At 34.8% G+C, this 25,608-nt stretch overlaps 1 pseudogene; it reads right to left on the bottom strand.

Moving 5' to 3' along the window:
- Positions 1-5,095: 5,095 nt before the first annotated feature.
- On the bottom strand, positions 5,096-22,897 carry LOC109455366 (mitochondrial import inner membrane translocase subunit Tim23; annotated as a pseudogene).
- Between the last annotated feature and the right edge of the window lie 2,711 nt (positions 22,898-25,608).

Raw genomic sequence — 25,608 nt, 5'->3', positions numbered from 1 at the left:
GGAAGGAGAACTGACTTTGGGTGGTAAACACACAATGTAAGATATCGATGATGTCTTACAGAAATGTACACCTGAAATCTATGGGACTTTACTAACAATTGTCACCCCAATAAATTTTAATTTAAAAACCATTGGACTATTTGGAAGAAATGCATAAATTTCTAGAAACATACAATCTTACAAGACTGAATCAAGAAGTAACAGGAAATTTGGACAGACAGATTACTATAAGCGAAATTGTATGCATAATAAAAAACTCACAATGAACAAAAAACTGTAGCCCAGATGGCTTCACAGGTGAATTTTACCAAACATTCAAAGAAGAATCAACACCTATCCTTCTCAAACTATTCCAAAAAATTCAAGAGGGGGAAAGGCTCCTAAACTCATTTTACAATACCACCATTTCCTTTATTCCAAAACCAGTCAAAGACTTTAGAATAAAGGAAAATTATGGCCAACATATTGAAGACCATACATGCAAAAATCCTCAAAAAATATTATCAAATTGAATTCAGCAATACATTAAAAAAATCATGCACCATGATCAAGTGGGATTTATTCCTCAGATGCAAGATTAGCTCAATATCTGCTAATCAATTAATACAATACACCACATAAAATTTGAAGATAAAAATCATATGATCATATCAATAGATACAAAAAAAAAAAGCATTTGACAAAATCCAGCATCGATTTATGATAAAAACTCTCAGCAAAGTGGGAATAGAGGGAACCTACATCAACATAATAAAGGGCATATATGAAAAACTCACAGCAAACATCATACTGAACAGGAAAAAGCTAAAAGTGTTCTCTTTATGATCAAGAACAAGACAAGGATGACCACTTTCACCACTTTTTTCCAACAGTTTTGGAAGTCGTAGCCACAGCAAGACAAGAAAAAGAAATAAAAGGCATCCAAATTGGAAAGAAAGAAGTAAAACTGTAGTTATTTGATGATGACATGATACAATACATAGAGAACCCTGAAGATTCCATCAATAAACTTTTAGAATGATAAATGAATTCCATAAAGTAGCAGGACACAAAATTAATTTTCAGAAATTGGCTGTATTTTTATACACCAATAGTGAACTATCAGAAAGAGAAATTAACAAAACAATCCCATTTACAATTGCATTAAAAAAATAAAATACCTATGAATAAAATCAACCAAGGAGGTAAAAGGTCTGTACTCAGAAAATAATGACATTGAAGAAAAAAACTGAAGAAGACAAAATAAATCAAAGCATATTCCATGCTCATGGATAGGAAAATTAAGATAGTTAAAATATCCATACTACACACAGCTATCAAAAGAGTCAATGCAACTCCTATCATAATACAAATGGCATTTTTCATGGAACTATAACAAATAATCCTAAGATTTATAAGGAACCACAAAAGATCCTGAATAGCCACATCATCTTGAAAAAAAAAACAAACAAAGTTGAAGATGTCACGCTACCTGATATTAAACTATGATACAAGGCTATAGTTGTCAAAATAGCATGGTATTAGCATAAAAATAGACATATATCAATGGAAAAGAATAGAGAGACCAGAAATAAACCCACGCCTACACGGTCATTTAATCTATGTCAAAAGAAGCAGGAATATACAACGGAGTAAAGACAATCTATTTAATAAATGGTGTTGGGAAAACTGGACAGATACATGCAAAAAAATGAAACCAGACCACCTTCTTACACCATACACAAAAATCAACTCAAGATAGATTCAAGATTTAAATGTAAGACCTGAAACCATAAATCTCATAAAAGAAAGCATAAGCAGTAAACTCTCAGACATTGCTCTTAGTGATATTTTTTTTCCCCTAATTTATCTCCTTGAGCAAGGGACACAAAAGAAAAGACAAACACCTTGGACTAAAAAGTTTGTATAGCAAAGGAAACCATCCACAAAATAAAAAGACAGCCTACTGAATGGGAGAAGATATTTGCCAGTGATACATCTCATAAGGGGTTAATATCCAAAATGTATAAAGAACTCTTACAGCTCAACACCAGAAAAACAAACAATCCAATTTAAACAATGGGCAGAGGACCTAAATAGACATTGCTCCAAAGAGAACATACAGATGGCCAAAAGACATATGAAAAGATGTTCAATGTCATTAATTATCAGAGAAATGCAAACTAAAACCATAACGAGGTATCACCTCATACCTGTCAGAAAGGCTATCATCAATAAATCAACAAAAAATCAACTGTTGGCAAGGATGTTGAGAAAAAGGAATTCTCACTCACTATTGGTGGGATTGCAAATTGGTGCTGCCAATATGGAAAACAATATGAATTTTCCTTAAAAAAAATTAAAGATATAACTACTTATGACCCAGCAATTCCACTCCTGGGTATTTATCCAAAGATATCCAAAACATTAATTTGAAAAGATGTATGCACCCCTATGTTCATTGCAGCTCTATTTACAATGGCCAAGATATGGAAGCAACATACACGTCCATCAATAGATGATTGGATAAAGAATAAATGATACACATATACAATGGAATATTACTCAGCCATAAAAATAATGAAATCTTACCATTCAAGATATATCAATGGACCTATAGTGTATTATGCTAAGTAAAATAAGTCAGACAGAGAAAGACCAATACCATATGATCTCACTTTTCTGTAGAATCTAAAGAACAAAATAAACAAAGGAAATAGAAACAAATTCATAGATATAGAGAACAAACTGATGATTTCCAGATGGGAGGGGGTTAGGGGCTGGGTGAAAATGGTGAAGGGATTTAGAAGTACAAATTGGAATTACAAAATACTCACAGGGATGCAAAGTACAGCACAGGGTGGGTACTAGACTAATAATGGGATCACGGCATAAATTATATAAATGTCTAACCACTATGCTGTTCACCTGAAACTAATATAAAATAATATTGAATGTCAACTGTGATGAAAAAAGTTAAATATATATATATGTACATATATACATATATATGATTTTTATGCATATTAGAATTAGAACTAAAAGTAGAACATACATGGTGTAATTTTTTATAAATGAAAGAAAGTCTTTGTTAATCAAAGTAGTGGAAAATATTGCTCTAATTTTAAATTTATTTAAGGTATATTTTTTAATTCATTACATTAACAAGAGGTTTGAAGAAGCAATTATATATATTTTATTATATACTATGTTTTCAATGACCAGAAATGAGTGTATAATCAGATTGATACATACATACTATTACACAAAACATGACATGGATATTTAGGTGAACCTGAAGAATAACTACTGTAAAGTTATAGATTGGATTACCCTTTTTCCACAAGAAGATTTTACTGTCATTTATTCAATAATTTTTTTCTGTCAGAATTATTGACGGAAAGCCCAATTCATAAAGTAAACTCAGAGCACCTGGATGAAGCCATGATGGTTGAGGACCAACTCTGCTTTCTAGTAAACCTGGCTGCACCACTAACTGGGTGCATACATTTGAGCAAGTCTTGTTTCTCTATGTCTTATTTCCCTCATCTGTATCATGGGAGTCATAATAGAACCCAATTTACACTGTTGTTGAATAATACCTAAAATTAAATATGTAAATGGCTAGTGGCTGGCCCTCAATAAATGTTAACTACATAAAGCCAAATGCATCAAAATTTAAATTAATTCTTTAAAGGAGATAAAGCTTAATCAGATGACTAAAGATAATTGAAAGAATTACCAATTGATGCAGTCTGACTTTAGGACTTCATCTGTGTCATCTCTTACTTCAATCCTGTTTCTCTACCCATGATAAATTAAACTTAACAAAAAGTATCTTTTCAGAGTCAACACGAATGAGGCAAAATGATATGGTATAAAGAATATGGACTTTGCAGACATAGTGAGCCTAAATCCTAAATTTAATACCAATTTCAATACTGAAGAATTTTAAATTTCATTTAAAATTTCTGAAGTCATTTGAGATTTAAATGCCTTTCTCATAGAGTGAAAAGAGATTTTGTTGTATTGTCTCCCAGTGATATTTAAGATTTAAATAAAAAATATATATGAGAAGATGTGTAAGTCATTGTTGTTATTAGTTATAGTTTTCCATTAAAATGAAAATTCAGTATATACCTACTACACAAAAGAAACACTAATTTCAAGGTCCTTGAAATACATTTGTGAATTTGTTTTTCAGGTCAATGATAATTTTATATGTTAATTAACTTACACAAACAAAATATTTCTAGTTGTGGGGCTTGCTCAGAAAATTATTGAAGAAAAATTCTACAGTTTAAACTTTTACAGAAAACATTCAGAAAAACTGAGTGACTAAAAATGATGTAGGATGCATATAATTATGATACTTTGAAACAAAGTTTTGCCTAAATACAGATGTCATTATTTTCAATTTAGATTTAAAAGAAAAAAAATATTATTAAAATAAGTAAAATGTGATTTAAGTTTATATAAGGAGAAATCCAAAAAATATACCCACAAAAGTCACTTCAGATGTATAACATATACAATCATTAGTTTATTAGCTCTAATTTACTGAATACAAAATCTATTAAAGAATATTCCAAAGTTCTATTAGAAACATGCTACTTAAAGAAACTCAGTAAAGTTATATTAGTATGTAGAAAATTAATATTTATTCTTTATTTAAACAAAGGTGTTTTTTTGTTGTTGTTGTTTGTTTTTTTGAGTTGTGACTTTGGTCTCTTTTCACCCTTTATTGGGACTACAGAACAATATTAGAATTTTCGATCATTAAATAAAAAAATGTGGTGATACAGTATTGATAACAAGATGACCTGAATTAAGGGAGTAAGAGGTTTTCCAATTCAGGGGGCAGGAGAGAGAATAGGTGCAAGATCTTCAGAGAAGAGAACCATATTACTCAGTCACCAAAGGGTTTTGGCTTCAACTCATTAATGGCTAGAATGAGAGTCAGCCCTGGTCAACCATCAACAATCTTCATCTCAGCAAATCGGAATCTCCCCAGCTTTTCACACTAGTTGTAGGTAGAAGAGAGAACTCCAGACTGACTTATAAATTGATCTGGATGACTATTAAAGTGTCTTCTATTCAGAAATTGGCAAAATCTTCAGTGTAACTGTTGGAGCTCGGAGCCTTTTATGTGCTCCCAGGTATTATATAGTGAGTGCATAGAGGCTAATGTTAGTCCTGCTAGGTGACAGTGTGCCAACCCTGAAGCACCACCTGTGCATTTATACAACATACAGGACATGCTCCAGCTGCTGCTGTATGAGGTCATCTTCATCACTTCGTGTTTTCTCAATGATGACAGAGCAGAGCCAGAGAACCTACAGTATTGGCCCAAAGTGCCCCTTGCCTGGTCACCCTGTTCAAAATCTGTAGATTTCTTGGTTTCCACCAGGACATGCTCTGGGTTTCCTTCATCCTAGCCGTTGACAGGTCATTGCTCCAAGTGCAGCCCCTGTCATACATCCTCCCATGGTAAAGAAGGCCAGTTCAGATCTGCCCTGGGTTTTACTAGCAACTACAGTGTGTAGAATAAACTCATTTGTATCTTGCATCAGATATCATGGACACACATTTGAATAAGGAGACAGAGAGTTCACACCACTTATCAAGACACTGGCCAACTCTGTGACTAAACAGGTCTGCCAAGCTACAAAAAACCCAGCCAAGCCTCCTGTGGTTTTATTTGCACTTCCCCGGGCCCTCCAAGTTGTCACAGCAAGGTCAACTTCTCATAGCTGCCTCAGGGTGTGGTCATCTGAATGGCCGTGGCTCCTCAGTAACAGCGGGGACACCAGCATTACCATGGACCCAGTCACACACTGACCTTCCGGGCGTCTTGCACCTTGAGCCTTGAAAAATAGTCTTTAAATAAACCTATTCCATTCAAAACTGAGAATCTTAATGGATTTAGTACCATTTTTGAAGATTAAATTCTTTTCTCATTTATAGACTTTTTGTTAAAATGTTTACAATGATCTTGTTGCATGCGTTTTTTAGGCAATACTCTTTTTGTCAATGACTAGAGCTAGATATATGAACATATGAGGTCTGACAACTATGTTTGCGAACTTGTTGCAATGATGTTGCTAATCTTTTTTGATATCAGAGGGATTACTCATTATGAATTTGTACCAACTGGACAGTTAACCAAGTTTACTATTTGGAAGTGCTGAAAAAGCTGTGTGAAAAAGACGACCTGAACTTTTCACCAACAATTCCTGGCTCCTGCATCACGACAATGCACCAGCTCACACAGCACTGTCTGTGAGGGAGTTTTTAGCCAGTAAACAAAAAACTGTATTGAAACACCCTTCCTACTCACCTGATCTGGCCCTCAGTGACTTCTTTCTTCACTCGAAGATAAAGGAAATATTGAAAGGAAGACATTTAGATGACATTCATGACATTGAGGGTAATATGACGACAGCTCTGATGAAGAAAGAGAGTTCCAAAATTGCTTTGAAGGGTGGACTAGGCGCTGGCATCTGTGCATAGATTCCCAAGGGGAGTACTTTGAAGGTGACTGCAGTGATATTCAGTAATGAGGTATGTAGCACTTTTTCTAGGGTGAGCTTGCAAACTTAATTGTCCGACCTCATATGCCTTCAGTAAAATAAATGCCAACAATTTATTAACCTGGAAAAAGACAGTGTTCCAGAAGATCTGTGTTATATGAAAGATTTTCAAACTCAAATGTATAATAAGTTATTCTGAAAAACAGAAAGCATTACCCCATAACATCCCTATGTGCTTTTAACATCTCCAACCTTCTTTAAAAAGGTAGAAAGGTTAAACTTAAAAATAAAATTAGACCACCATAGCTCAGTGATGAATCTTAATGGACTTCATATTTATTTAATCCAAACACCCTTTTGTGAAGCAAATGTTGCTATGAGGTCCAATATTTGCAAACGCAAGGTCAGAACTTCTCCAAGAACACTTGTTTGATTATTTGTGTCCTAAAGATTCCAAGTTTTCCTTTCTTCTTTAAATATCACATACTCATTCATTCATTCATTTATTCGATAAGTACTTTTTGAGCACTAACACATGTGAGGATGTGTTCTAGATGCTGAGGTTACAAAGACAAATAAGACACAAAACTTACTCTAAAGTTATCTCAAGGATTTAAAAAATATTTATAATCATCTTACAATATCATGATATGAAATAATTATATCACAAAATAGTATATGCAGTGACCATAACTAATGGAGGCAAAGCCTGAGGTGAAACATAAAGGTAGGACAATCATTTAATTCATCACCCAACTGGAACACCTATTCCGGAACAACTGGCTTGTTCCAAGACTATCTGAAACTAACCAAGATTTATGATCATCCTATTTAAAAGAGAATAGGATTGTGGGGGATGACAGAAGAGGGGTGGCTAAGGAAGCCTGTGGAATGAACTTACAAATGGACTAAGACTATTCCCTACTGAAATAACACAGCAGCTACCAGAGAGCAGAGACTGATTTTTATGACATTATTTACAGATAACGACACATGAGCTGCTAGAGTAGAACTGCTTCACTTTTTAATGAACCTATGAGGAAAAAAATGCATGTAGTTATTGACCTATTAGTGACTTTGAGAACTCTAAATCTATGTCATCCATGCTGTGGCAATTCTGTCTGATATTCTGTTTCCAAGTTGGGATGCTGAATGCTCTATTACTTTGTATGCAGACCACACAGTACAGTCTGGTTTTACCTCAGGGCTGCTATCATATACTGGAAAATCACATTATGAAAACATTGTGTTTTTTATTTGCTTTTCCTTCAGAAGTAACCTAGAATAAACTCAAGTCTACCGTGGAAAAATAAAGAAAAAATGTATTCCGAATCAAAGAATGGAAACTACTTGGAATCTAGGAAACAAAATAAACAGTCATGTTATTTATTATGCTAACATCAGCTTTTTGCTTCTATGAAAAATTTTAATGACATGATAATGTTTGTTATATGTACATATAATTTGCTTCAAAGAATTTTGGGGGGGAAATATATCTAAAGTTGATTAAATACACATTTGATGAGATAATCAAAATGAGTTACCACTGAATCATAATGAAGTTTCATAATTCAAATTTGCATTTGTCAAACATTTTTTTTCCCATCTCAGAGCATCCACACACGATAACAAAGCACAAAAAGAATGTTAGCTATAACTGGTGCACGTTACTTCTATTTATGTTACAATGGTTACTAGCATACCTCACCATGAAGGAGCTTTGGAAAAGACCTTTGGCTGTATGCTCCAGAAGAAAAGGAAAGAGTTGTACAGGAAGCTATTTCAAGCAATCCAGGAGAAAGGAGAGACAAACTTGGACCAAGATGGGTAGGGAAATGGGTGGAATAAATGGAAAATATTAGAAAAGATTAATTGCTAGAGCTTGGTAATTGATTCAATATGAGGGTCAAAAGGAGGAGAAGACATTCAAATTTAGAGGCTGCACATATGGCTTGATATTAAATTAAGAATGCTATTAGTCAGTAACATGAACTCCCAGGCAAAAGTTCTAATGCCTGGGAGTTCTAAAAGTTTTCAAAGTTTTGGGGAGAGGTACAATACACACACACATGCACATACACACACACACACACACACACACACACACACAGGTTTACATAATATGTGTGTTTTCTGTTTTAAAGAAAAAATTGCTATGGAAAATTATTTTTATTTCAAGGCTATTAAATAATATTTGTATTAATAATGCATTTCTAATAAAGTTAACAATGTCCCTAAAGTTATTTCATTTAAATCCCTTGAACTCAATCCAAAGGTTAAACGTATCCCTTGCAGTCCAGGTTAAAATGCAGTAAGTAAATTAAAACAGAACCTTGAATCCTGAATTGCAAAGTTTATATATCTAAGGGACTGTATCTTCAATGAGAACACACCTTAAGTTTAAGCTGCCAAAAATATTTTGGCAAAGCCAGTTTCAGTAATATTATCTCTGGCAAACCACACTTAAACTCAAACTCAGACTTTATCTTTGGCAACGTATGCCTGGGCTAACCACCTAAACTTGAGAGACTTAACCTCTCTGGTAGTGTTCATGCAATATAATTTTTATAACTTCATCTTCAGCAAATTGATTTTAAAACACTGTAGAAATCCTTTACTAAACCAATAAATGTGACAGAAGTAGAAGGAAACCTGCATATTTATTCAGCTTTAGTTTTCCCTCTTTTACTGAATATTGTCTCAGTGTCTAATGAAAGCAACAAGACAAAAACTAGAGGTGAAATAAAACCAGGTTCCATAACTACATAGATTGGAAAACTAGTTATGATTTTTGTATTTTGTTATATGGCTGAATTGTTTTATTAGTTCTATGAATAGTATGAAAAAATAGAACATACCATAATATTAAGAAATGTATTTCTACTAATTGAAAAAAGAAAACCAGAAATATTGTCCTAAAATTTCATTTATCAGCTCTGATTATGCAACTCTCCCTGATGTTAATTGTCTTCACATGGTGATTTATCCTGAATTTCTTGGATAAGGGAGACCTTGAGCAAGATCCGAAGTCATTTTTGAATTGTGGACTCTATTCCAAAGTACAGTAGACACAGTTACCAATAACACAAAGGAAACAAACACGGATATCTTGGGAAGCCATATCTTGAATTTAATTGATCCTTTTTTTATTTCTAGTATTTTTCCCTTAAAAATTTTTTTTAATGAGGATCTGTATTTTTTTTTTAATTCACTTGCAGATTATCATTACATGCAAATTTAACTGACAGTAAGTTACAATTTTACCTAAATTTTGCCATACACTGTTGAGGGTGACATTTAGGTAAATTGCTGCTACATACATTGCTACTAAGAATTTATAATATAGCAAACTATGAGGTCTGACAATTAAGTTCATGCACTCATCCTAGAAAAAGTGCTACATACTTCATTGCTGAATATCACTAGGGCCACATTTGCAGTATTCCTCTTGGGAAGCTATGCACCAATGCCAGTGCCTAGTCCACCCTTCAAAGCTATTTTGGAACTCTTTTTCTGGAATGGACATCAGAGCTGTCATTGTATTACCTCGATGTCCTGAATGTCATCCAAATGTCTTCCTTTCAATATTTCCTTTATCTTCAGCTAAAGAAAGAAGTCATTGGGGGCCAGATCAGGTGAGCAGGGAGGGTGTTTCAAAAGTTATTTGTTTACTGGTTAAAAACTCCCTCACAGACAGCGCCGTGTGAACTTGTGCATTGTCGTGATGCAGGAGCCACAAATTGTTGGTGAAATTCTCAGGTCGTTTTTGTCTTTTTCATGCAGCCTTTTCATCACTGAGAAATAGTAAACTTGGTTAACTATCCAGTTGGTACAAATTCACAATGAATAATCCCTCTGATATCAAAAAAGGTTAGCAATAAGAAATATTGTTTTGACTCATGATTTCGACTGATGGAACTTTTTTGGTCATGGAGAATTGACTGACTTCCATTGTGCACTTTGATGTTTGTTTCATATTGGTACTGTCATGTTTCATTAACAGTGATAACACAGCCCAAAATATTGTCTTGCCTCTCCAAGAGGTCTTGGCAAACTTCAACTCTCCTTTGCTTTTGTTCATTGGTGAGCTCCTTCATGACCATTTTTGCACACACCTTTCTTATGTCAAGATTTTCATTTAAGATCTTCCTAACTGTTCCTTTATTAATGTTTACTTGGTCTGCTATGCTTCTCACAGTCAGCCAATGATTTTGACACACAATTTGACAAATTTTTGCAATGTTTTCATCAATTCTACTTGTTACTGGCCGCCCTGACCTCTCTTCATCAGTGACACATTCTCTCCCCTCAGAAAAACGTTTAATCCATTTGTACACTGCCGTTTTCTTCATGGCATTATCCCCATAAATTTGAACTAACATGTCCTTGATTTCACTTCCACTCTTGCCAAGTTTAACAAGAAATGTAATGTTTGTTCGTTGCTCTAATTCAAACTCAGACAGTCTCACGATGGCACACAGAAACACACAACATTAATGAACGCCACTCAGCAAGACACCACCACACATCGACATGAAGATAGCTGTGAGACACTGATATACCAAGGTTATGAAACCTTACTAAGCTGTTTGTACAGTGCTGCCAATGTCAGCGCACGATGGCAAGTTCACGAACTGAATTGTCAGTCCTCTTATTTGTGAAATAACCTATCTCCCATCTCCCAGCTAAATAAATAGCATTTGTTCTTATTTCGCCTAGAAAATGTAGATGATCAAACAAGAAACAGTACATATCAGAATCTATAAAGTTGTCTGTATTTATTGCTGTGTTTTGCTTTTCATTCTGGTCAAAACAGATAAAATCAGCTTCTATCTAAAACCAACATCTCCACTGAGCTATAACTCGCATCTTATTTAATTATTGTTTTGCTCGTATCATAAATTTTCCTTTTCTGATCTATCATTACCATCAGCTTACAATCATTCTGAAATGTCTCTATCTTAAGATAATAAAGTCCCCTAGGCTCCATATGTTCCTTTAGTTAAAACCTTCTCTAATTTAAAATGCACTAGAACAGAACTCTTAAAGGAGATGTCTATGCTTCTTATTTCCAATTTTTCACCTCCAAATTTCTGCTCTAATTCTGAATTTTTATTTTACTAAAACTAGTTTTGGTAATTATTAATGACCTATCGCTTGCCATATTAGATTATCAATTCTCAGTTCTTTTCTTATTTAATCTGTCACCACCATTTGATACTGTTGACAACTTCCTCCTTTTTGAATAATTTCATGCATGATTTCTATGATGCCATAATCTACTAGGTCCCTCCCACATCAATTTTTGCTTTTTATGTCTCCTTTGCTGATTTAACTCTCTTTTTTACTTTGAAATGATGGATTTTCCTCTGTCTAGTCTATTGTATATCCACTCACTTTTATAGCAGTCCAGTGACTTTACAACATCCATAAACTTAGAGCTCCCAAATCAAGCCATTTTCTTGGGTCCAGAGATAAACGTGTAACTTTCTATTTGGTAAACTTGGAAGTATTGAAGAACGGGGACAAGAGATGTGTGAGAGAAAAATGGGAGACAGAAAATGATTAGATGGCACTAGGTAGTCAGAAGGAATGGAAAAAAAAAAAAAAAAAAAAAAGTCCCCATTGCTGTGGAAATATTCAATTCTCATTACAGAGTTCTTCGTGTTTCTGAGATGTCACACCTCCCCCCTTCCCTCCACTAAATCATGCACTCAGTCTATGCACAAGCACTGTTTTGAGTAAGAGAGATTATCTTTGAACATTAAGAAAATGGCTCGAGCTTCACATCTGGGTCCATCTGAGGCCAAATACAAACTACATATGGGGAAAAGCAAGATAATCTATAAACTAAGCTAATTATGTGGAAGTAGAAAAATAGAGCCAGAAGGGACCAGGATGATGTAAAGTCCTCCTGGGATTTTTCAGAGATGTGGGGAAAGAAATGCATGCACTGTGATTTAAACCTTTAGGGGTAGTGATGATAACTAATTTCCAGATTACACGTGTACATTCCCATCTGGAGGTTGTTGTCAACAAGGAGGATGCGTGATATGAAAACCTGATATGAAATAAAATACGTAAATGTTCCCTTTAATTAGTTTCTATTCAACACCTGTGCAAACAAATGGAATCTGAGTATAAAAGTCAATACGGACAAATGGACATAACTGATTTTTTTTTTTTCATTGTGTATCCTTTACCTGGTACATAATAAAACGTGTTACACAAGAATGAGCATCAAAAGCAGCCATCTGAATAAAAATACATGGCCTCAATCACACTTCACACATACCTGATTTACATAAATTAAGGTACTTTAGCTTAAGGTTGAAGGGAATATAAAAGTATACGAGAAACACTTCATGTGAACAGATTTTAGAAATGAGTACACTGATAAATTAATCAACTTAATCTACCTTAGAGTTGACTTGTGTATTATAATTGCAAGAAATTTTCATAAGGTAAATAAATGTCACGTTAATAAAGTGTTCTGTATCTTTTTCTTTTCTAAAATTCTTTATCAAAATCATATTTACATTCAATGGACTAAAGTAATGCGGCTGTAAATTAAGAACACTAGAGTCACTGTCTTCCTATATACCTGTCATCCCAAGGACAGTCACCACATCTGACATTCCTCAGTTAATAAACTACTCAGAGTTGGTGACGTTTACTAACCACAGGCTCGAAACTATAAAGCCAGCAGCACTCCAGAGGCTATTATTTCATAGATGTATTGATCTAGATTTTGGCTTGCAGCCAAAAAATGCATAAGGGTGTCTTGGCTGTAGTTTCAGATTTCAAACCTTTTCACATCGTTTGGGCATTTCCTATGCAAATGGAATTTTATATTAGAACAACAAGTAAAAGAATCAAAGTAGACTATCTGATCACTTACTTAAATACTACTAAACAATTTAAACTATGTGTACACGAACTGAAGTTAGGCTCCGTTCATACTTTTTTCCAATTATTCTTAATTTCTGTAATTTAAATTTGAGATCCTCTCAGGCTTGAGCAAAACTGACTCTCTCTAAATCATTCTTAAAGTCAAGAAAAGACTGTCATATCTCAGCCCAGATTAGCATGTAGTTTCTACAGTGCTTTTTCCAGACACTTAAAATTCCATTTGCTAGTGCATCATCTGCCTTTGTCCTCATTTATGGCACTGTAAACTATATTCTTATTCCTTGCTGGGCTCTGACGTTGCTGGAGATAAAGAGCTGTGTGACATCCCTTACAGCTAAGAGTTGCATTCATCTCCAGGACAGTTTCAGGTTGTCTTCCTTGCATTCTTCATGAAAATTTCTGAGTGCTCAGGGTTCCACATCCCCCACAGATAGAAGAAAAACCACCGGAATGCTGTATTTGCCATTATGTAATCCTCTTATATGTCTGTGAAATTTTTCCTTACTTTATGTAATTATCAAAATTATTATGAGTAAATTGATTACAGAAACTTTGGACAAAATAGAAATGCATACGGAAAAAAAAATTAAAACCTACTTAGAAACAAGCATTGCACTAGTTTCCTGAGGATGCCAGAATAAATTACCACAGCTTGAAGGCTTAAAACGACAGAAATTTATTCTCTCACAATTCTGGAGGCTAGAAGTCAGAAATTCAGCGAGGCCATGCTCCCTCCAGAGGATTTAACAGTGAATTAATTTCTTTCCTCTCCAGCTTCTGGTTTCTGGCATTTCTTGGTTTCTGACCACATCACTCCAACCTCTGCGTTAGTGGTGGCAGAGCCTCCGCTTTTGTGTCTGTGTAGTCTTCTTTTGTTTCACTCTCATAAACAATCTTGGCAATGGATTGAGGGCTCACCTGGATAACCTAGGATGATCTCGTCATCTCAAGATCCTTAGTTATAAATACATCTTCAAAGACCCTTTTTCCAAATAAGTTAACATTTACAGGAACATATTCCTATTTCATTAAACCCCGTTTAAAACAAAATAAAAAAAGAAGAGGCATGATTGAGAAAAATCCAAAATTGAAATTCTCCTGGAAGGGAAGACATGTGGACAAGGGGATGGGATATATCAGGATCATATATGTACCTAGAACATTAGTAATAACAGACCAGTTCTAAAATTGAGTACTGGCTTCATGGACGTATATTTTATTATGTTCCATAATTTACTTATATATTATATACAGTCTTTAAATTAATAATATATTAGATAGTTGAAGACTTTAAAATAATTTTATAGGACGTCTCCAGAATGGTAATATCAATTTATTCTCCAGTAGCCTCAAGAGCACCTGTTGCACTGAAGAACACCATCCACTTTGAGTGAAGTGTTAAAATACACACACACACACACACACACACACACACACACACACACGGTGCCAAAATAATGTATATCCCTTTTAATAAAGGGAAACTGTATTAAAATTGTAATACCCTATACTGATAACAAAAGATGAATACAAGTCACATTTGAATTCTGCAATGACAAGAGGTACTCAAAGTGGTTACCATCAGCGTCCAGACACTTTTGATTACGGCGAACTACTGCTTGAGAAACGTTGACCAAAGTGTCCACTTGCATACATTTTTTTGGACCCCGTGGTGTGTATATATACATATGCATATGCATATGCATATGCATATACATATACATACTACTTGATAAACAAAAAATATAAATGTGTCATATTTTATGTATTTATACCCCTGCTATTTTGCTTCAGGATTGTCTTGTATTTTCTTAAACATTTATTCTTTCCCGTGTATTTTAGAATAAGTTCATCAAGCTTCTAAATATATTTGCATTTTGATTAGAACTGCATTGACTCAATATATAATTTTAAAGAAAATTAATACCATAAAAATGCTGAATCTTTTTACCCACGTATAAATATAAATTTCCATGTATATAGTTCTAATAACATTTATCAAAAATATAAGTTACTTCTCCATATATGTTTTGCACATATTTAGATAGTTTTATCCTTGTTGCTAGTATACATATTATCTTATTTTTCATAAGCTTTTTAAATTTAATTTATTCTATTTTTCTCTTAAATACTTTTCTACTAGAATAATATGTCATAACTTGTCATTTAATAATCAGAAGATTACATGCTTCTAAGTGTTTACATAAACCTATGTTCTACATATATAATCAGGATTATTTAGTTGTAAGTAAAATAAACCCAACTAAAACTAACTAAAGCAAAGAAGCAATCTATTGATTCACGTATGGTAAATTCCAGAGCTACAACTGGCCATGGAAAGGACTGGATCCAACAAATGATGTTGTTGAGTTCTTTTTTCCTATTTCTGAAATTTTATGGATTTGATTTAATAAAATTCTGTTAAGAATTGTCGTGTCTATTTTAATTCCACAGTATTGATCTAGTAATTTTTTTGTTTAATTCCTGGAGCCAATCCTGGCTCCAGAACATTAGGGGTCCATACTGCCATTTTCTAAACTGTTTTGTCATAGACCCCTGTAAGATTCTTATCTATCTATCCTTATCTACCAAGGAAACCTCTAGTTCTATTAGATTTGTCAGGAGGCAGGGAAGTTTACACTGCATTCTGGGCTTTTTGCAGAGCCCTTCCTTGACACTCTGTTTCACTCAAAATTAGTAGCCTTTGGAATCATACAATAAATAGGTCTCAGAAGCATTCTCAAGTAGAGAATATACTTTTCTAAAATCCAAAGAGGTAAAAAAGTACCGTTTTCCTTTCTTAGTGGTAGAGATTCAAGACACAATAACATGTCATTACTTTAGTATGTTTCTGATCATTCGATCCCTAAACAATTCATTGATGTAGCAGGTCCCTGGATCTTTGAAGGGTTCATCTTCTATGCGCTGACATTTATCTTATTAGCATACTCAGAGTACTTGCTATTTCTTGTCTACCAAGTTAAATTAGCCTAGTGTCATCAACATAGTTGATCAGCATAATCTGCAAAAATAAAAATAATTAAGATCTCTAGATTATATAATAACAGAGAGAAGCGAGGGTTAACACAACACTTGGGGAAAGACAAAAATGTATACTGTTGCCCTTCTCAAATAAAAGCAAACTGCTTCTAATCATTTTATTTTTCTGATTAGATCAAATAAACCAAGTGAAGGCTGCTGTGTTGATATAACCCAGAAAAGATATTTACATCTGGCACAGCAACTTTAATTGGAGCTAACACTTTAAGTTTAGGGTAATCTATTATCATTGTCCATATCCATCTGACTTCTTCCAGGGTGGCAGAGGTGAGTTGGCCATTAATATTCTGAGGACAACTAATCTTAATTCTTTGAGACTGACACCAATCTCTATATTTTTTTCTGAATTTTGCTTCTGGTTTACAATCTGACTGGGGTAGAGAGAAGGAAAATTTTAAGGGCTTTCAGATGAATTGTTTACTATCCTAATGGCTCTTATTCCAGAGGCTAGACATGCAATGTGAATGTTCTGCCTGCTGCTTAGTATAACCTTCCATTTACACACTTGTGTCTGGGAAAATGACAACAGCATGACTCCACCATCCCACTGAAATCACAATGAACTGAACTTGGGATACCTGGCCTTTATAATATCCACTTCTAACTGAGGAGCGTGGTATTATTTGAAGTTCATAGGTAGTGTCAGCTCAAACCTTGTGGGTCACAACCTTCAAAAGATGTGAGTGTCTACATCTAGTACTTTTGGGAAGGTTTGGGGGAATATTGTATATGTTTATAGTTTTGACTAAGATTGTGAAGTCCTTCTTCAAAGGAACCCATATTCCTTTGAGAATAATAGGTTTTGAGTTTGTTACTTGGCTCAAATGTGAGGCAAGGGATTGTGATTTTCCTTTGTGGCAGTGGATATAGGCCTTTGTTTATTTATTTTGCTCTTTTTCTAGTTACACAAGTTTTAGCTTGTTTCTTTGTTTGTTTTCTGGTTGCACAAGTCAAACAATACTCTAGCTGCCAACCCATCTCTCTGACTCCTAGGACTAACCTGATCTATTAGTCATCAACATAAAGCCTTGCAGACTGAAGCTCAGAACTGCCAGTCCTTTACTGTCATCATGGTAATTCTATCTTTTTCTCTGATGGTTATGCATCATCACTTGTTTTTTTCTTATTATGGGAACTTATCACCTCCATGGTTAATATGAAGAACAATGTCTCTTACTATCAACATTCTCGTATAGATAGCAACTAACATTGAGCTTTTTAAAGATGCTGGTGCTTGCTCACTAGTGGGTTTCTAATTGCCTTAGGGAAGAAAACTAATTCTGGGCCACCTGGGTAACATAGTGTCTGGTCTCAGAATAATTCCCTTCTACATGCCCACTTTTTAGAGCCCACTGATAGCTACCTTAATACTTTGATAAGTCAGTCTTGGTTTCTCCTCTTCATTTTCACTAGTCCATCATCATGTCCAGATTTCAAAGAACCATTCCAGTAGAACTGTGGTTCTCAAACCTTATCATATATCTTAAATCACTGATTTCTAGACTGACTCCATCCTCCAAATTTGTTTCAAAAGTTTGGGGCAAGACACAAGAATTTGTTTCTAAGAAATCCCCAGATGATGCTAATACTGCTGGTACAGGGACCACACTTTAAGAACCACTAGTGTAATCAGTACTGCTTTTTCCACCCATATCTCATTCCAACTCAGTACAAGTGAGAGTCTTAGGAAATGGGAAGCTGAAGCATGCCAGGGCTTATTATGGTCCCACTTATCAAATGTGTTATCCTTATTGCCATCTGACTGGTGAGTGATCCAATTGCAAAATCCCAACTTAAAGGGTGGCTTTCTAGGCTCTAAACAACCAGCTGTTCTGGTTTGGGTTCCCTCTGAAAGCCAAACTTCAGACAAGGACTAAGAAGGATACAGTTTATTGAAAAGGCAATCTCAAAAATAGAAGTAAGCACATGGGAAAAGTAAGATGAACAGAGTTAATTGAAAATAAAGACTATGTTACCAAGTTGGTTACAGAGCAACTGAGAGACTCTATCCTTCCAGTGACCATCTGACATATAATATAGAACTTGCCAAAGAATCAACCCACCAGAGGATGAGGAGCCTTGGGCACCTAAGTCCCCAGTCCATTTATTATATTTGAAGATTGTCCCATGAATGTTAACTCCTGAATTTCATGGGGGACTGAGTATTTTTTTTATTTTTTATTTTTTGTGGAAACAGAGCTAGATGGGGAACACTGGCAGACGTGCATGAAAATGCCCATCAGGTGCACTAAGGAGATGTGCGATGGCACCTTGCAAATGGGGCTGCAGCATGTTATTTAGACATATGGAGTGAAGGCTGGAAGGAACAGCTAAAAGAGTGGGAAATACTTGAATCTGGGGAATAGTACTTATAGAGTTGGGCTCTAGGAAGGAAGTGGGGACATTAAAGAGCTTCAGTTTTTATCTTATGCTCTAGGGAGCAATTTGACTTATAAAATTATGCATATGCATTATTTCACTTAAAAATTAAACCAGATAGTTGACAAATGCATGAACTATATGGACTAAAACATGGGGTTTTCGTTAAAGTTGAGCTATTGCAGCATCTCCTTCTTAATTTTTTTTAATGTACTTTATTTTTGTTCTCTTTTCTCCCATTGCTTCAGCTGACACATAATAATATAGAAAGAACAGGTTCTTCTTAATTTCTTTTTAACAGATGGCTCTGGGTTGATTTGCCAAAGACCCGCCCGGGGATCCTGACTCAGTCAAACAGGGTGGAGATTTTCTGAGTTAAGGGAGGTTGTTTTTTCTTTCACCTCTTCTGAGGCAACTCCTGCAGCCAAATCTTAAGGCCAGAATCACATGATAGGAATTCAAAATCTGACTTCACTCTGAGTTACAAGGTCCAAGATCTCCAGCGTCTGCCAGTTTCACTGAGTTACTAATAGTTTAGGAGGTAAACAATATTTTTCTGTTTTGCTTTGATAAAGATTAAATGAGAATTGTTGATATCACATTATAAAATGTGACATCAAGTGCATATTTAGTCCTGAAGATTTTCAGTTGGTGGCAAAAATCCAAGTACCACGTCCAGAAGTAATTTACCACAGTATTATACAGCTCTGTAATATTTTACACATACTTCTTTGTGTATAGCTGAGGCTATACTTGTCCTGGGAAGAGGCACTTTACCTCTTTCATCTCAGTGCACCATTTTCTCACCTCAGAATGTTGGACATTATAATTATTGACAATTCATGTCTAATAATATTAATATCTAATATTTTAGGAAGAGTAATGTTAATCAAAGGCCATGTTTTAAAGACAGGAAACTCAAACTTGCACTCTCCTCCTTATACAGGATTCCCTAAGGCCTTTTAGCAAAGCCCCTTCTTGGGGAAAGGTGCCTTAAAATGTGTTTATTACCATACGTTGATTGTGAGAGTTTCAAGCCAACAGTGCAGTTGGGCAAATGAAGAATCTTATTTTGCTCAGCTGGATCTGTTCCACTCCACACAGCTCACACTACAGTGAATATCGCTTGCTTGTTCACGCTGGTGATCACTGTTTTCGAATGGGATCACTTCTTTGTAATTACATTCTTATATATACTTCAGTACCATTGATTTCAATATATGTCCTTCAGAGAAGAGACTGAAATAGTTGTGTGTTTTTTTGTTGCTATACACCTGCAAATATATATCACATTCATAGAATTTCCAAATTGAAATGAAATTTAAGAACCATTGAATCCAACCTATTACTTTTTAAAATTAAACAATGATAGCCTACTTAGAAAGTAAATTTCCCCACAGGTATAGAGTTGATATTTGAAACGGGTCACCCATAGACATATTTTTTTTTCCTGAATTTAACTGAAATGCATTTACTCACTGATGAACATGACATCAAAGCAGACTAAGTGATCTGTGAATTATATTATTTTGTTTATGGTGAAAACATAAAATGTCAATTTTAGCTGCTGGAAAAGGAAGCCAAGATACCAGCTATTCAAAATATTAGAAATTTTGACAATAATAATTTTAAGAAAACATGTGAAATGCATAATTAGATGAAGACTAGGTTCAATCAAAGACACAATAGCAATAACATTTTTATGCAACAGTTCACATTATAACATACCTTCAAGAATATCACCTTAGTTAATCTTTAAAAGTCTGGGAATATTGTTAGGATTTCTGTGTTTTTATCATTTCAATAACCGGAGTCAGAGGTGTGTGGTGGTTTAACCAAGGCAAACAACTGTTATGTGCCAACTGAAAACTTAAAGTTGAGTTTGCCTCCCACAAAATTTTTGTTTTGTGTGTATGTTTATTTATACGTGTTTCATTAGGCTACTTCCCAACAGTTAAATTTTATTATGTTGCATAAGCCTTTCTTTTTTATTATTATTAGTTTCAGGTGTACAAAGCAATGTACTAGTTAGACATTCACAATATCCAAGATACGGAAACAACTGAAATGCCCATCGATAGACAATTGAATAAAGAAGTTGTGATACATTTAGTCAATGGAGTATTACTTGGTCATAAGGAAGAATGGAATCTTAGCACCTGCAATTGAGAAATGCAGATGCATTTCTTAATTAGAAAAAAATCAAGAGAAAAAAATTAAAATATTAAAAATTACTAAAAACATCTGAACTTTCTAATTTTGAAACATTCCAAACAGGCATAACTTGACAAAATATGATAAATATTTAAAATGTAACATAAAAAGGTATTTAGAAATCCTAGCCTAAATATCTCTACTAGTTCTGTACATTTATTTTCAGTTTGATTTCCCATTTATTCATAAATGTTTAACTATTTTAAAGCAAAAGTTGTGACAAAATAGCCAACTTATATTATTTGATTTTTTCAAAGTTACTGAGATCATTCAGTGAGTGAATATATGTTTGTGTTTTGTTGTTGTTTTGTTTTACTTTGGAAGTTAATTACAACTCTTATTACTCAAGAATATCTTAGTGATTTAAAACCATCATAAAGTAGATCATAAGTAAAGTACTTGGGAAGTAATCATTAGCAAAGTAGGAATTTGTTTTATATGTGCCATTAAGAAGCCAGCAAACAGATGCATGCATGCGGGAATCTGTGTTTGGATCAAGCAGGGGTCTTGTTGTGAGGAATAGAAACTGACATCCACAAACAAAGAAAAAAATAATATATTGATATGAAGTAACTCACAAAATTGATGGAGAGACTTGACAATGTTTTAACAAACAGTCAGGCATCAAGAGAGGCTAGATAAAAGGGAGTACAGCCAAGGCTAGGGCCAATAGTCTAAACAATGTGCTATCAGCAGAGGTGACATTTTTGCCCCTGGGCACTCACTGCCTTGCTGAGTCACAAGGCTACCACCACTGCCTTGAATGGTTTTGCAAATGTGTTTACAACTTAGTCTCACAAATTTAAGATCCAAAGTCTCCAATGAGGATGTAATTGTCCAAGTCTAGGTCACGTGTCCATGCCCTAGTATGTCGTTGGTGGGAAGAGACAGCATTTGTCTCCCTTAGCTTACTTATTTAGTTAAGGAATATTTCTCACCAAGACTCACACCAGGGTGTACTCTCTCTAAAACAAAACAAATGTTCATGGGCCTGGTATAAACAAAAAGACAAATGCTTGCAAAGTGTATCTGTAGTAAGAATTATAGCTGAAACTTCATTAATCTCTATCAAATTAAGAATTATTTTTCTATTGGTATGTGTTATATTATTATTTTGGAAGATTTGTAAGTTCTTCTCTTGACCTATGCCATTGACAAATAACCTTTATTTCTACAAATGCTAGTTAAGAAAACATAAAAATGTTAAAAAATCAGTTTTTAATTAACAATGAAATTAGTTTTAGTAATAAGCCTTATAGAGGAAACAGAAGTACATTTTTATATTTTATGGTATGGAAAGATGTCAAGGAGAGACTCTGCAGTATTTAAAGCCATTAAATATTATGTCTGTATAATTGAGAAACAGCAATAGAGATAACCATACAGTCACATATATTATATAGCATTTCTGTATGTAGCACTTTCAACATATTCATAATATATATACAGTTATTTTGAAATTTCAAAGTGAGTTTATATACATTATATATATTCATCATTGAAACAAATCAGACAGCAAATGGAGGCTCAAGAACATGACAGTGTTAACATTTTTGTTTAGGAAAGAAATATTTCATTGTGTCATTTAGCTTGACACTGTGGAAGCAGAGATTCATCAGGTGCAATTCTATCTACCTTGCCCAAGTTATAACTTCATCTCCTAAGGCTGTAGAGCGTTCTTCTCTGAGGATATCAGAGTTCAAATGGGTAATCGGAAGAGCACCAACATGGCCCAATTCCAGCTGTCCCTGGAATTTAGAGGCCTTCTTCTGTTGTGAACTTTTGCCCCAGCTCCAGAAGCAAGGTTCTGTCCTTCCCATGAAGTGATATCCTCCATCATTCCTCAGCCTCTGCCCCTTTATCTGTTCCTACTCATCAGGAAGTATGTGCTTATTAAAAAACTATGTGGTAGCCATAGAGGTTTTTTGTTTGTTTGTTTCTTTTTGTTTTCCTAATTCCTCTGATTTGAATGAAATTTCTGTCATACCTGACGGTCATCACTAGTCTAGATATGGCCATAACTGCTCTCACCATCCCAATTAAATTCAGAATCGGGTCTGTGACAGATACTGTGGATTGGCTGAACCGAATATTCCAATCCAGCTCCACATGTATTTGTCAGACCCTCTTACAATATGCTGACCAATCAGACATCAAATGGAATATGGCTGGGGAGTTGTGTTAAACTAGGTATTTTTCTGAGGGTGAAGAATGTTTAGCATATACAAAGGAGGAGAAACTTCAGATCTTTGGAAATCTGAAACAAACTGTCTCTCAAACTAATTCTTATTTAGCTGAAATTGATAACATTCTTTGATATAAGCAAACAATCTCTAAGGATGAGGAGTGACTAGTCCAATTTGAATGGAGACATGGTCTACATGCCAACATCACAGTAAATCATATAAACAGCTTGTGCCGATACTGTATTATAGCTGCTCAATTCCGTCAGGAATGTAGGGCTGCTAGAAGGATCAAATACATGAATGCATTTGGAAGTTCATGGAGAACCATCAACCTCCAAATAAAAGGCATAATTCTGGTACTATCTTTTCTTCTGGTCACCCTTCACCTACCACACTTCAACACTTGACTCTACTTTCACCAAGAGGATTTCTCTAAGTAAACATTGACAACTGTTGAATTTCCACTTGATCTAAACACAGCATATCAGTGGTTCTATTTGCCTCTGTGTATCTAGACCACATCTTGGCAAAATTGTCCCTTGGACAGGGTTTGCTATGGGCAGCTCCCACTCATCTGCAATCCTAGATTTTATTCCCTGCTAAGTCTTTAACTAGAAAATTAAAAGGTTGTTTCAAACTTCTCAGAAGCCACATTCAGGACAACAGCAAATGATGGTGGTTGACTGATAAGCAGTCACAAGTTCCCTAAAACTCACCATCTAAGTGAACAGCTCCTATGCTGCCATTTCCCACAGCCAGCCCTGCCTGTTGGGCAACACTGCTAAAAGTCACTCATCCCAGCTACCGAAAATTCCTATTCAACAAGTTCTTCACTGTTTACATTTCCCCCTAGGGAGGAGGCAGCCTGTGGACTCCTGAGATTTAAATTCACCATTAAAATGAGGTTTTTCTTTTTCCCACCTTCGCTGCCAGTGATTTCATGGTGGCGGAGTTGGCACATTTGCCCGCCCCACAAGGCGTACAAATGATTTCTCCATGGAGATGAAATTCTTCATTGTTACCATTCCAAAAATGTATGCTTTGAAAAGAATGTGCTATGTTCTGTAAATACCTCTCCTACCGATACAAGTTTATATATTTGCTACTGGAATTTGAACTTCTTTTTTTTTGTTAATGCAGACACATATAAAGTGACCTCCTGCGGTATAAGTGTCTACATCTGACATGCCTGCTTGCAGACACAGCTGAACTGACCTTTATTTTTCCCCCCTCCTTTAATGATACATCAACAGCTGCTCTCCTAAAGGAATGGGCGAACCCGGTCATATTTTAAGCCAGATTACTTTTCAAAAAATTTGTCAAGTATTTTTGCCAAATGCTCAAACTTCTATTTCTTTAAACCCTTGTGTATTTGTAGAAAAAATTTAATCCATGTGTTTCTGAATAACTTTCCTTTAACTCATCAAAATATTTTATCAGAAAAATTCTATCATCCAAAACAGCATATATATCTTGTTCTTTCAATTAATTGGTTTGTAAGATAAATTTCTATATTATCTTATAAAATTTGGTTTGAAGCTCAAATTGCATTTGGTTCAAGGAAGTTCTAGACTGAAAATAATATATTGATCTGAATGAAACAGGTTTGTTATTCTGAGGGGAGGGAAGCGATGCTATGATGCATGGATGAACAATTTATAGCTTTGTCAGCCCTCCCTACCTCCCTCCCTTCCTTTTCTCATTTTCATTCCATGAAAATGGCATTTCTGTTATGTTATTTAATTTGCTACAGTGCTGCATTAGTTACATAGTTTCTGGGAAGGCATTCACATTCTGTCTAGTTCACGTATATTGCACTCCCTGGAGTTGTGAACCGCACAACCTGCGAAGTCCTGAGATCCACACCCAGGAGAAGCCACTCAAATTCTAAGTGTAAAAGAGTAATGAATTTTAGTTCAGACTAAAGTTACCTTTCTAATAAGCAGTAATATAGCTAAAATGATAATAAATGAATAACAAAGTATCACAGATATTGTTATAGATCTGACACATTTCAAAAGAAGAAAAAAAATCTCAGTACCAAAGACAGTATAGCTTTTCTGGATATGTCTCTCTTAGGAAGAATGTGGAGGAAAGAATAACAGACAGACTCTTGACCTCATGCAGGAATTCTTTGTTTCAGGCAAAAAAAAAAAAGGGGGGGGGTTACCTTATTATTTAAGCATGTGGGGAAAGAGAAGTCAAGGTATTTCATAGAAAATCCTTTTAGGCTGGAGTGATCTTTGACCACTGACCTGCCTTTGATTGTTCTCTAGGAGAGGGAGAAATAGAATTTTGAGAGTCAGTTATAGTTGCATCAAGAGCTTTCTTTTTCTTGATGTTTG

Source organism: Rhinolophus sinicus, linkage group LG09, assembly GCF_036562045.2.
Source record: "Rhinolophus sinicus isolate RSC01 linkage group LG09, ASM3656204v1, whole genome shotgun sequence".
Classification (NCBI taxonomy): Eukaryota; Metazoa; Chordata; class Mammalia; order Chiroptera; family Rhinolophidae; genus Rhinolophus; species Rhinolophus sinicus.
Note: the sequence above shows the minus strand (reverse complement) of the source record. Positions and strands in the feature narration are given on the sequence as shown.